At 40.4% G+C, this 13,161-nt stretch overlaps 1 protein-coding gene across 5 annotated transcripts in view; it reads left to right on the top strand.

Annotated features, from left to right (window-relative positions):
• Positions 1–13,161, top strand: part of Bmpr1b (bone morphogenetic protein receptor type 1B) — a 301,144-nt gene that overhangs the window by 210,191 nt on the left and 77,792 nt on the right. Inside the window, exon 1 of one of the 5 annotated variants that reach the window (XM_057793228.1) lies at positions 10,034–10,148. The exons of the other annotated variants lie outside the window; for them this stretch is intronic. The gene's annotated coding sequence lies outside the window, so the exon portion shown is untranslated. Of the gene's footprint in view, positions 1–10,033; positions 10,149–13,161 lie in introns of those variants that run through there. 5 annotated transcript variants of the gene reach the window in all.

Here is a 13,161-nt window from a genome sequence, read left to right as displayed (position 1 = left end):
ATACTATTAAGTGAAGAGATTTTTGGGAAAGAAACACGATCAACTCTTTTGTGGTAAATGGAAGAAGCAGCTTGGATAAGTAGGTCTTCACCATGAAAATCCCCAGGAAAGCCTTCTAGGAGATGCCTAGAAGGCTTGGATAGTGTTCAATTTACTTTCAAATGACTGAGAATCTTGAGGAGGGGAGTAACCATTGTGCACAGCATTGACTGGTTTGAAAAGCATGAAAATTCAGAAAAGGTGACCCCTGAATCTTATAAAGGGGCAATTCATTAGACTTGCAAAGGAAGAAACCAGAGGACAAGTAGGACTTGCAAGGGAAAAGTAATTGAGATATGAATAATTACTGACACAAAGGCTTGGGACTTGACAAAGGAATGTCAGAGACCTGGCAAGCACTTGCTATATTACTGTGTCTGAATGCTTTTGGCATTCTTATCTTCCATTGAGGTTGGTTGGATGGAGATGTGTTGCAAACAACAAAAAAATATCAAAAATACTTTGCATAGTGGTTAGATGTTTTATGCTGTGGAAAACAACAGCAAAGCAGAGAAGGAGGTTTAAAGTCTGGGTAGAGAATGGTTGTTGTGATACATGGTGGTAGAATGGTAGGCATCAGGGCAAAGGTCATATTGAAATCAAGATTTGACAGAGACGAGAAAAACCTAGGTGGTCTGGAAACAGAGTTTTAGGCTGAGGAATTCAATGTCACAGAGCTTTGAGGGATGTATTTGATGAGAGGAAAAAGTGAGGCCATGGGGAGCAGCCTTCACTGTGGCAGGCAGCAGAGGACTTTACAAGGTCATCATAAGTAGTTGTGGTAGGATCTCATCTCTCTGATGTTGTCTGCAGCTCAACATGAAGTTAATGTAAATAAACAAATTAGAAAGGCTTCAAATTTCATGCCCCTATACTGTTTCTAGAAAATGATAGGGCAAAGATCAACCCAAAGAGATGGTATTGTATGGCAGCTAGAAAACAAGGTCAAGGGCTGTGACCTAAGTTCATAGAGCAAAGTAGACATTCTTGTTCTGATGTCAGTTTCTACCCCTGTACATTTCATTCCCTCAGAAAGGAACTATCTTTTAAGCAAGTGAATGCTGAGCTGCTAGCCCTGTTGGACTGCTTCTGTGTTCTTATTTCTTTACACATCCTTGGAGGAGGTGCTAATGACATGTGCTGAGCACAGTGAAGAGTTTTCACCATAAACCTCTGAGAGACCTCCGATGGTGATGGTTTAGATCATGTGACTGTCTTAATAGGCCTTAAATCATCTGGATAAATACAGGGTTTACTCATTTTGGTTAAGATTGCATTTGAATGTTTCATTTGGCAAAATCCTTAGGCTAACTCATTGCATGGCAAAGTTTTCGCTTTCTGACTGGGTATTTGGCCTTCGGAGTCTGAGCTGCCTGGAATCCTGACTGCAGTGAAAGCTAGAACAAGAGGGAATGACTATGTAATTGGCTGCTTACAAGACAAGAATGGGGCTTCAGTTTCTTGTCTTCTCCCAATACAATTAAAGATTGCATTTCATGGCAACATATCTCTTGTTATATCTGATGCCATTATCCCTAGATTTTCTTTAGTTCCATAATGCAGAGATTTTGTTTTACCATTTACTTCATCTTGTTTTTCCCCCAAGCCTGCAGTTCTGCCCCCTACCTCCCATCACACAAATCTTATCTCAAGGAAGAAAAGAGCATGCTCCCCAAATCCTATGTACCTCATGCTCCTTTGAAAACTGAGGTTTGATTGAATGGCTAAAGAGAAAGTGGGGAAGAGTGTTTACAGAAGATGTCTCCAGGCTAAAGACAACACAAGCATTTCATTCAGATAATTTTGTAAAGTAATTCACATGTTATAGAGAAGAGTTCCAGCTCTAAACAAATCTGACTCTGATCCGTTGTTTCACCACTGTGGATTCCAGGGGATTTGGTGTAAACCTCCCAATCCATACAATCACCTAACCTTTCTTTTCTCCAGATCTTAGAAGTTCTATCAGTTATGCTCCATTATTGGATCTCTCCAGCCTCCCAGAGTGTCTAAGGCCTCCTCGTACTGAAGAGACGATTTCCGCTTCAGATACTTTTGGAGAACAGAAGTGTAATGGTCCTTACCTGTGAATCATGGGTGTCTGAGTCTGTTGCTTATTTGCAGACCCCACTTGTTTAATCCCAATGTTCTTATCTGTAAATGGAAGCATGGTTGCCTACCACACAAGGTGAGGACTAGACGTGGAAGTCTGTTAGAGATAGAATATGGGGCCTGACAAATAGCTGGAGCTCCCCATAAAATACACGATGACGATCACACCATTGTCCTTCACGCATTATATTGATTGGGAAAATGTTAACTCATCTTCCCTAGGTTTTTTGCTTCTAGGCTCTTGCCAAGTTACTAGAGGAGAATTTTATCTTCAGCAATTAATGTGAAAATGATCTCAGATTGCATCTCTCACTCGGTTCTCTATGATCAGGGTGCAAATTTGCACTCATAGTCTGTTTCTAGATTAACACTGATGGGAAACAGTAGATTATATACCCACACATGGACTGGGCATAGTGGAAACATCTCGGAGGCTGGCTGTTTCTTCTGTAGCATTTTTCTTAACAAATTAGTTGAATTAATTGTACTTGGTAGTCTTATCATCTTAGTTGCCTTTAATTTTCTTTCCATTTTTCAAATGTCTATTGCTTTGTTTACTTATATATAGCTCTTTAAACCGTGTTTGTGTGTGTTGAAGTGGGGGTTCACAGGTCATGCATATTCATAGCATGACATTAGTTTTTTTTTTTTTTTTTTTTTTTTTCTTTTATTTATTTTTTTATTCTTTTTTAATTAAAATTTCCACCTGCTCCCCGTTTCCCATTTCCCTCCCCTCCTCCCAAATATTGCCCCCTCCCCCCACTCCCCTCCCCCTATCCCCACTCCTCTTCTCCTCCCCCCACACCATTCCCCCTCCCTCTCGATACTGAAGAGCAGTCCAAATTCTCTGCCCTGCGGGAAGACGAAGGTCTTCTATCTACGTCCAGGAAGGTGAGCTTCTAAACAGGCTAAGCTCCCACAAAGCCAGTTCATGTATTAGGATTGAAACCTAGTGCCATTGTCCTTGGCTTCTCATCAGTCTTCATTGACCGCCATGCTCAGAGAGTCCGGAATCAACCCATGCTTATTCAGTCCCAGACCAGCTGGCCTTGGTGGGCTCCTAATAAATCAGTTCCACTGTCACAGTGGGTGGGTGCATCCCTCGTGGTCCTGATTTTTTTGCTCTTGTTCTCCCTCCTTCTGCTCCTCATTTGGACCTTAAGAGCTCAGACCGTTGCTCCAAATTGAGAATCTGTCTCTACCTCGATCCATCGCCAGATGAAGGTTCTAAGGTGATATGCAAGAAATTCATCAGTATAGGATAGGGTCATTTCAGGTTCCCTCTCCTTAGTTGCCCAAGGTACCAGCTGGGGACATATTCCTGGACACCTGCGAACCCCTCTAGAGTCAAGTCTCTTGCCAGCCCTAAGATGGCTCCCTTAGATAGGATATATACTTCGCTGCTCCCGTATCCATCCTTCCTATATCCCAACCATCCCAATCCCCCGAGCTCCTCCCATCCTCCCCTTCTCATATTTCTCATCCCATTTCCCCTTTGCCCCATGCCACCTCACCCGCAAGTTCCCAGTTTTTGCCCTGCAATGACATTAGTTTTCAGAAGGTAGTTTATGCTCCCTAAATAAGTGATTTTGGTTTGAGATACCATTCTATCACTGACTTCTCTGAGGCATCTTGCCTTGATGAGTTTGCTTGTTTTGATGATGAAATTATTTACAGGCAGTATCTATATATTACAGAACACAATCTGGGACTCATTTGTTCTTTTCAGAATTTCCCTCACATCCTGTTAGTGAGTTATGCGTGTATGTGTGGTGATGGGGTACAATGGGAGAAGAACGATAGTGCTGTCTGTATCAGAGTGTATCATAACCGGCTCGTATCCCTAGAGCTTTCTAATGTTTACAACAGTGTTTGTATTAAATGGAAAACAATTCAGACCATGGACTGCTAGCCCAGTTTACATTAATATGTAAGTCCTCAGTGTTTCCTGAAAGTGTGTTTTCTCTGTTACCTATGTGAGTGTCTTAGAGACCTTTTAAGTACAGTTTTTCTAAATGAAAATTTCCACTTTGTTTTTAAAATACATTCTAGGTAAAATGTCTTAAGGGGGAGAAATATCTGTTAAGGCTGTTGAGGCTTAGTTTACAGTAAGAGTTTTGAGATTTTTAAAGACGAGACAAAATCTGGTTGTCTGTTTCTATTTGTGTGTGTGGTTTTTGTTGTTGCTAATAGTAACTATAGAGAATTATTTTAAACAGTAGATTTTAATAACAATAGTCTTCTAAATGTAGTGTGGAATAGCTTTAAACTGTGTTAAGTCTGCCTTGTCCCCCTTCCTCTCCTTGAGTAAATGGAAGAAAAGTTTCTAGGCTCCATGCTGTGAGTTTGATTGATGTCCAGAACATCTGAAGGACTTTTGTGTCTTGCCTGCTCTCCATGAGTTCATAATGTGTGAATAAGTAAAGAAGGTCAGCCCTTATCACATGTAATGGAGGCCGGAACGCAGATCTGCTGTGGCAGTCTGATCCTGTAACTAAGGGCACAAATCATCCCTGCACAGCTTAGACAACTTGTGGGATCTTTTGCTCTCTTCTTTTTACTCCTTCCCACTCAGGGGGAGCTTGGCAGCACAGTGAAAGTAAAGCGAGGACGTGCTCAGAATAATGCCACTCTTGCGAGGGAGGAAGGGATTGTCTATTTGTCATGATGTGATGGGCGGTCTTTCATTGAGCAGCCGAAGGCAGCTCCGGGTTGTTCGTGACTAGTGGTGTGGAATGCTGCAAATTAGGACAGGGCAGGGAGGCGGGAGGCCTGAGAGACAGTCAGAGATGTGTTCTTTACAAACTCCAAAGTCAGGGAAATTTTTTTTTTTAACCTGGAGTTCCTTTCCATTCCCTCTCATAGTAGGATATTAATAGTTTCTTTTTTAAATGGCAATTAAATGATTAGTTAGAAATCAGAATAATGCAATGTGTTACCAGTACAGGCTAGAACGTGACACATATTCAAGTTAAAAAAATATTGTTATACAAAACCTTATGGAATTGTAGGGGTCAAAAATGTTCTGGCTTCTAAAAGAAAGATAGACATTTCCATGGCTCTGATGCCCCTGTGCACTGGAAGTTATAGTTAAGCGAATCACATTACAAGTAACATTAGTATGGATGTTCAGATAATAATTACAGTAGCATGTACCTTATTGTTTCTGCTAAGTATAATGAAAGATTTTGTTAGCATTCTTGTAGATAGAAGAAAATATCATTCATCTTATTTCCAAATCTTCGGTGGTTTCCTTCAAAAAGATGATCAGCTACAAGATATAGTAGTTGCTGCCAGTTTGTGCATCAGAGAAACAGAGAAGGGGCCACAGTGATGCCTGCAATTATGCAAACATTCCTTTTCCAAACATACAGCATGAAGCCAAAACTTCTACTTTAGGAAACAGGCAAGGCACTTCCTGGCTTCTAGCTTCTTTTCCCAGCCTCTTAGCTGCCACTCCCCTCCCCCAATCTTTGGACTTACTCAGTTTCTCATGCCTCCTTCAAACATGACTTCTAACATTTATTCATAAATGTATGTAATGTTGTTGATTTTCTCTGAACAAGGATTCTTTGCACTGGAGATATATGTGAAGATATAGTTTTATTTTTTTAACTTTACCTTATTTGTGTATGTGTGTGCATTCATTCATTTAGAAATATTTATGTGCGCGCGAGGGTGGTTTGTGCGTGCATGTGTGTGTTCCTGCGTGTGGAGATCAGCGTCAGCTGCCTTCCTCCACTTCTGTCTGTTGGTGGGTTTTAGATTTCAACTGTCTCTGCCTCCTCTGCCCCTAGCTTTAGAATTACAGATAGATGCATGCTATTGTGTCAAGTTTGAGCATAACTCCGGGCTTCTTGCTGTGTTGTGATACAAGCAGTTCACCAACTTCCCAGTACCTGGAGACCTAGTTCTAAAGTCTGTCTTTTGTAAGTACAGCCCTGTCCTCAGGCACCATGAATTTGTGTTGCATAGCTCTTGCTGGTGTCTTCCGCCCCCCCCCCCCCATTAGAGGATAAGGCTAGCTCTTTCCTGAAGGTAGGTATTGCCTCTTTTTATTCTCCTAACATACTAGGCAAAGACATATCCCCCAACACACACACACACACACACACACATAAAAGTCCCCAGCAAAATGTGAGATATCATATTACATCATATATGTAACATAATCAGGAGGATAGGTTTTCCAGGTGAAAATAAACCACAAATTGAAATTGGTAATAAGGTAATCTCAATTTATGAATACTCTTCTACTTCAAGCCTATGGATATTTAATGGACTAAGCCGAAATAAAGGAGGATCTCTCCCATGTATAATTGGAATTATTCTAAAGCTTGATTTTAAAATAAGACATATTTTGTGCTATTTTAACAATGACCTCAGTTGTCACAGGAATAGTGTGCCTGGTACAACTTGTGCTTTGCTCTATTCAAAGAGGATAATGAAAGTTCTCCCATCAGTGGGCAGGAAGATGATTCGTGAGAATTCTCAGGACACTGCTCTGCACTGATGTCTTCCTGTGTTCACACTGGACTCGGGAATGTGTCCTAATGCACTAGTTCGCTATTTGTAACAGTTGTCACAGCTGACTCCCAAGCTCACTGCTCCTGGGTGTTGAAACAGTTCCTCTGGGGTGTGCAGATAGCACAGCCATACTTGCCCTGTTAGAGTGCAGGGATGCCATATGTTTAGTGTGTCCTTCTGTGTAGGGATTCTGCAGATGTGTCGGATGACACCCCCTCATGGTAGCAGTGCTAACCCCATGCCTCTTCTTGTTTTTCTCTGTTCAGTGTCAAATGAGACCTTACAAATAATCTTTCCCTCTGGAGTGTTTATCAAAACCTCACTGTATGAATTGACTGCAGAGTAAAGTTGCTTTTGTTCAGTAGAAGCTGAAGGACATCTAACACAGAAGCCATAATAGTTGTTGTGATGGCTTTATAAGAAAGTTTGCAGAGAAGTCGTCACTTGCATGCTGCCAATGGCTGTCAGTGGCACCATTAGAGAAGAAGGTGAATCCGGCGTGAGCCATGGAAAGACTGGTATAGAAAATGCTTAATCTATTGAACTTTGCAAACTAAAATGCGAACTCTGAGGAAATGGGGGAGAATGGGTTAAATTATATAAAAGTCTAAAGGTTTTGCTGGGCCAGATTTCTTGAGAAACCTGGGTGGATCATTAGATTTTTCTTTGCTCCTCTTAGTCTAGGGCCTGATTGTGTATGTTAAAGAAATCCTTGTTGACACACAACACATGGAAAGCTACGTAGACGCGTAGATTTAGTGTGAGGTTTTTTTAGTATTTTAATGTGAAATCCATAGTAACAAAATCTTTTTTTCTTTCTTTTTTTTTTTTTTTTTTTTTTTTTGATTATTCGAGACAGGGTTTCTCCGTAGCTTTTGGTTCCTGTCCTGGAACTAGCAATATCTTGATGAAATAAAAACTTCACTTTTCAAAATCTGATGATCATTTCTTCCTGCGCAGAAATTGAGGGTATCCTAGACCCAGAATCCCGACCTCTTTATTCTCTTCATCAATCCACTCAACTGCTCAGGAGCCGTTAGTATATATAGACTCAACTTTGTAACCCGCATTCAAAGGCCTGCTCGTTCTGGTTCCACTCTGTCTGGCTTTCTTTCCAACCGCTTTTGAATGGGAGCTGCCTGTTCCCGTAAGGCTTGTGCCCATGCTGCCTCACAAATGAAATGCTATCCTTTAACTCGAGTCTCGCTCACTTAATTTCTCCCTCTCCGGCTCCTCCGCTGCTGCATACACCCTGTTCATCCATCAGTATCTAGCTAGCTGATTTTCAGTCCACCCCAATCCATCCTCCACTATGAATGTCTATGAATGTTAGTGTGCTGGGGGAGGGGGATTGTCTTAAAATGCTTCACATTTCCCCTGATCTTATTAATAGATCTTATTTTCCCATGGTGTTGAGTGCTTCATTGGTGTATCTACTTCAGCTAGCATTTAATTCTAAATCAGACGTAGCTGCTAGTATAAGTTGGTTTTTAATTCACAAATGGGGTCCTGGCGGGGGAGAGAGCGTTGTTTATGCTCTGAAGAAGTCCTCTTTGCCCGTTTTTGGGGGGAACTGTGACAATGGAGCTGTTCCACATTTCAGCCATTCAGTCACTGCCCAAAGCTTCGGCTAAGCTCCAAACTGGCAGCAGATCCACACGGCAATGTGGCTCTGAGCCCAACAGTGAAGGTTTGAAGAGATCCCACTGTGTGTGTGTGTGTGTGTTGTCTGCTTCCCCTTCTTTCCTGATTGTCTCGATTCATTTGCATGTTCATATACACATATGTGATAGATTGGGGTTTTATTCACTCCCTGTTACCCCCTCGTACCTCTTCCTTTTACCACAAACTTCCCACGCAGTTCTCCAGCAGCCACAAAGTTAAAGAAAATGACACCCCTCCTCCAGCTACACTCATGAGTTCCCATGAAGGGATTGGGAAAATGTCAGTTTTTGTTTTAAACTTTTTTCATCAAGTATCAAAAAAACATATCACAGTGGCATCTTAGATGATCGGTTGAAGTCTGCTCACTTGTCCATCCTCTGTGTGGTGTGGTGATTGGAGGCTGATGTCGGGTGTCTCTGTCAGTCTTCATGATATCAGAGGATGCCAAGCGTCTCTGTCGCTCTTCGCCTTCCTGTTTCAGACAGGGTCTCTCACTGAGCTGAGGTTAACCAGCCCAGCTGGTTAGAGAAACCAGGGGTTCGATCTCTCTGCCAGCCTCTGCCTAAGTGCTAGACCATAGGTAGCTGTGACCAAGCCTGGCTTTTATTTGGGTGGAAGGATTTGAACTCAGCTCCTTTTACTCACAGTCGTTCTTACCAAGGGGACAATTTCCCAGCTCTTCTTATACATCCCAGTCAGGTAAAGTGATGAGGATTTAGTAAGCACTCTGGTGTACCTACCTGCAGTAACATTGCAGACTCCAGGGCTCTGACAGTTCCTGTATAAATCTTGGTTTTATTAACAGTCCCAGAACAAAAGAAAACAAACAAGACTCCTCTCTCTCTCTCTCTCTTTCTCTCTTTCTCTCTCTCTCTCTCTCTCTCTCTCTCTCTCTCTCTCTCTCTCTCTCTCTCTCTCTCTCTCTTTCTCTCTCTAAACCTCTCTGTGGGAAGTTTATTCAGTCTCCTGGAAAAATAAGTATTTATAAAAACATAATGTTCTGCAGTTAAAATGAAAAAGAAAATTAAAGAATTAACAGATTTATTTTTGTACATAAGCTTGGTAGTATAATGAAACAACAGCCATTTAGAGAAAATTGACAAATAAGTAGGTAGCCAGAGTATGGCAGTATTGGCTAGATATCCTTCCTATGGGACCCTTTTCCTATTTGTGGGTTGAATTCCGAGTCATTTGCTCTACTATTTAAATGTTGACGTACTGTGAGAAAACTGAGGGAAAGAATCATTTTGATGTGTTCAACCATCTCTGCCATTTCATCCGAGAAAAGAACACTATTATTTCCTCTTGTCTTCACATTTTTTATTTTCAAATGTGACAATTCTTAGTTAGAAAAAAAGTGTGGCTGAGAAGCAAACTTTTTTTGTGTGACAGCAAACACTTTGGTAATGGCCCGCTGTGGCTTCTCTCCTTGTTGCCTGAGCCAGGGACTCCGGTGCTGCCTGGGCAGGGTGGAGCCTCTTGTGCACTGGCCCTGTGTGGGCGTCTGGGTCAAACTCTTTTCTTTAGAAAACAATCGGGGAGAGGTACTTTCGGCCTTTGTTGTCCTCTCCAGGAGGTGATGCAGAAAGTCCGTGGTGACAAAACCAGTTTGTAACAGGCTTGTCTTTGGGTCTCTCTCGGCTTACTAGCTGGCTTGCAGGGACACCTAGCATCCGCAGAGACCGGTCAAGAAGCTGCAGGCAGAGCACGCACGTCGCAGCGGCTGCTCTCCTGCAGTGGGCTGGCTCCCAGATCTAGACAGGCAGCTGCTCCGTTCCTTGATCATTCTACAGCCTTTGCCTAGGAGGGTAAGATCGATGTCTCACACCGCGGTGCTGGCAGGGGCTGAGTTCATGTGTGATTTCAGGGGTTTATCACACGGAAGGAGAGAAGTTCAGTGGCCAAAACTTCTCATTCCCATCCTCCAACTGCTCTGTGTTTCTACTCCTTTCTCTCTGGCATAACTCTCTAGAATAATTTATTAGGATAACTGTAAAGTGATTTAAAATTTCTCCTTTTTCCTAACAATAAGTAATCTCAGTCCAGTTTGGAACTTTGAGTATGAAGTTGCTAATTTTCAGCAAACTATGAAATTCTGTGTATGAAGAAGTTAAGACCATGACAGCATTAATAAACCTTGTTTTGACATTATAATTTGAATTCTGTTAGAATTTGTAGATAAATGCATTCTACTTGAAGGCCAGAATAATTTTTGTGTGGATGCATTAAACAAATCTTTAACTTTACAATTTAAAGTTACAGTTTGTGAATGTGTAAAATATTTTTTCTGCATTTAAAAATGGGTTTGAGGTGTAAGAATTCAACCAGAACTGTTCTTACATCAAGGTGACTAAAATATATTAATTTAAAAAAATGTTTTAATTGTTTGAATAAAAGATTCATAATTTTAAGAGTGAATAAACTATTTTTTTAAGTTAGAAGGAAGGCAACTTGAAGAATATGAGATACTTTCCTGTGGCAGTGACAGGGTGTGTTTCAAGTTTGTGCATGTGTATTTGTATAAGTATGTATCTGTGTATATGTGTGTTTGAGCTTCTACTCATTTCCCTTGAAGTACAGTAACTGAGTGTATAGACCCTAGGTCTAGCATCCCTCCCTTTGAAACTTAGCTCTACCACATCCTGGATATGACTGTATCAAATAGTGAACTATGATGTCTCAGTTTTCTCTGCCTTAAAGTGGGGCTAATAATTATATTTCCTACACGATTGGTTTAATTATTGAATGGGCATGGGCAATCATTTAGAGAAATACTCAAGGTATAATAGTACCAGGAGTTTTATAATTATCAAGTTCATCATTAGTAATTAGTTTATACAAGAATAGGGAGTTAAGTTGGAAATGTGAAAAATTTTAAATTGTGAAAACCAAATTATGAAGAATCTTAGTGTTACATGCCAAATTCTGACTGATATTTCCAGATCATCAATTAGCTTTAGCCTCTTATGATGAACATTGTATAAAATAAACTTCATTTTACTAATGGTTTTGCCTTGATGAATATAGATTGAGATAAGGGTTGTAAATTTAACCATTGAGAAACTACCAAACTTTGACTGCTAAATTTCAAAATTTATTGGCAACTTAAATGTTTTATAGTAATTAATGTGCAGTAGTTTGATAATAAAGACATCTCTCACACACACACACCGCTGTGAAGCACACATCCATGAAGTGGTGGTCATGACTCTGAAGCCAGCAGCAAAGCCCAATGAATATGTTGAATCTTAAAACCTCGTTTAACGTGTTTCAGAAGGATGGAAGTGATATCTGAAAAGTGTGAGCCCTAAAAGATGTGTACAGCCTTGCTGTTTTACTCAAAGTGATCCCGAATTGTGTAAAGTCAAAGTAAGTAAAAGGAAGAACTCTTCTGTACTTAGGACAGTGGTGTGGGTGGCCTGTGTGTAAGGTAACTGACCAACTTGAATCTTTCCACTACCTAAATCTTATCTCAGATATTCCACTTGAGCTGACAGAGGTTTAAAAAAAGTGAAGCAAGAATAGTTCTTGAGGGAGATTCTGAACGTCATGGCTTTTACATTAGGATACTAACTGTTTTAGAAGTGAAATTTTGAAAGCTAGTAGGTGTTGTGATATTGCCTTCCTAAGAGTATGACCCTTAATGGGAAAATCTGTAGTGTTCATTAATTCTTCAAACAGATTTAAAGTGGAAAACATACACACACACACACATCTTGACATTAGTTATGAAAACATACTAGAGGACTGTTTACACCACAAAGAATGCTACAGCATATAGACAGTATTAAAATTATATTTTGGCATCTAACACGGTAAAAGTTGTGCTGAATGATGTGATGAATGACTTAAATGATGTCGAAAGGTAGCCTCACTGACCTAAAAACTAACAGTGGACTGTTTATTGCTCTTCACACATGGAGGGAAACAATGTGCCCTTCTTGACAAGGTTTGGGCTCATGTTTGAACATACAGCAAGGTAAAATCATCACTGAGATCCATGTTTAATGGATACATAAGAATTCTGATAGCTTGTCCCCTATACAACCATGATGTGGTTTTATATCAGTAAAATTAAACCAACAGTGGTATTTATATTTAATTCCAGAGAGTGATTATGTTAAGAAATAGAGACAAAATAGGAAGTAGGAATTATATTTTTTTAATACAAAATATTCCCAAACCTAATGAGCAAAGATAGATCTTGGTCTCCAAGGTCCCTATACCTTTTTATAACCCAGATTTTACATCCTGTTTCTTCACTTCCAGGCAATTTTATACAGTTTTCCTAGTGTAACATATTTGTAGCTGACCTTGCTGACACTTGTGTATAGTCTGAAAATCTATTATCAAACATTTAAGCAAACTTGAGGGAAATAGAGTATCTATTAGTAGGAAGGCAATGACAATGGCCATGCCCATGTAGTCTCAGACTAGATATAATGCTGTTGGGGACCAAATTTTGGTAATATTTTAAGTGAAAAATGATCCTTGTTACCATATGGCGAAATACAGTGCAAAATCTGAACTGTTAGACCGACACAGCTGTCACATACATGCATGTGTTTAAAGTGTTCTCTACTGGAGCTATTGTGTGGCATTTCCAGAGATTAATCTGGGGCTATTAATTGGCAGGAACTGCGAGTTGTGGTGAAAATCACAGATGGGTGCAACATGATCTCTGTGGTAATTTACCTGGGAGGAAAGTGACCAGACTAGAGTTTTCAACCTAAACTTTCCATCATGGATTGGTTAAACAACTGTTAGCTATAGATTCAAGCGATCTTGTTTTATCTTTCCATGAAAAGGTAGTCTTTAAAA

This window comes from Chionomys nivalis, chromosome 18 (assembly GCF_950005125.1).
Source record: "Chionomys nivalis chromosome 18, mChiNiv1.1, whole genome shotgun sequence".
Classification (NCBI taxonomy): Eukaryota; Metazoa; Chordata; class Mammalia; order Rodentia; family Cricetidae; genus Chionomys; species Chionomys nivalis.
This window is presented reverse-complemented; position numbering and strand designations above follow the sequence as displayed.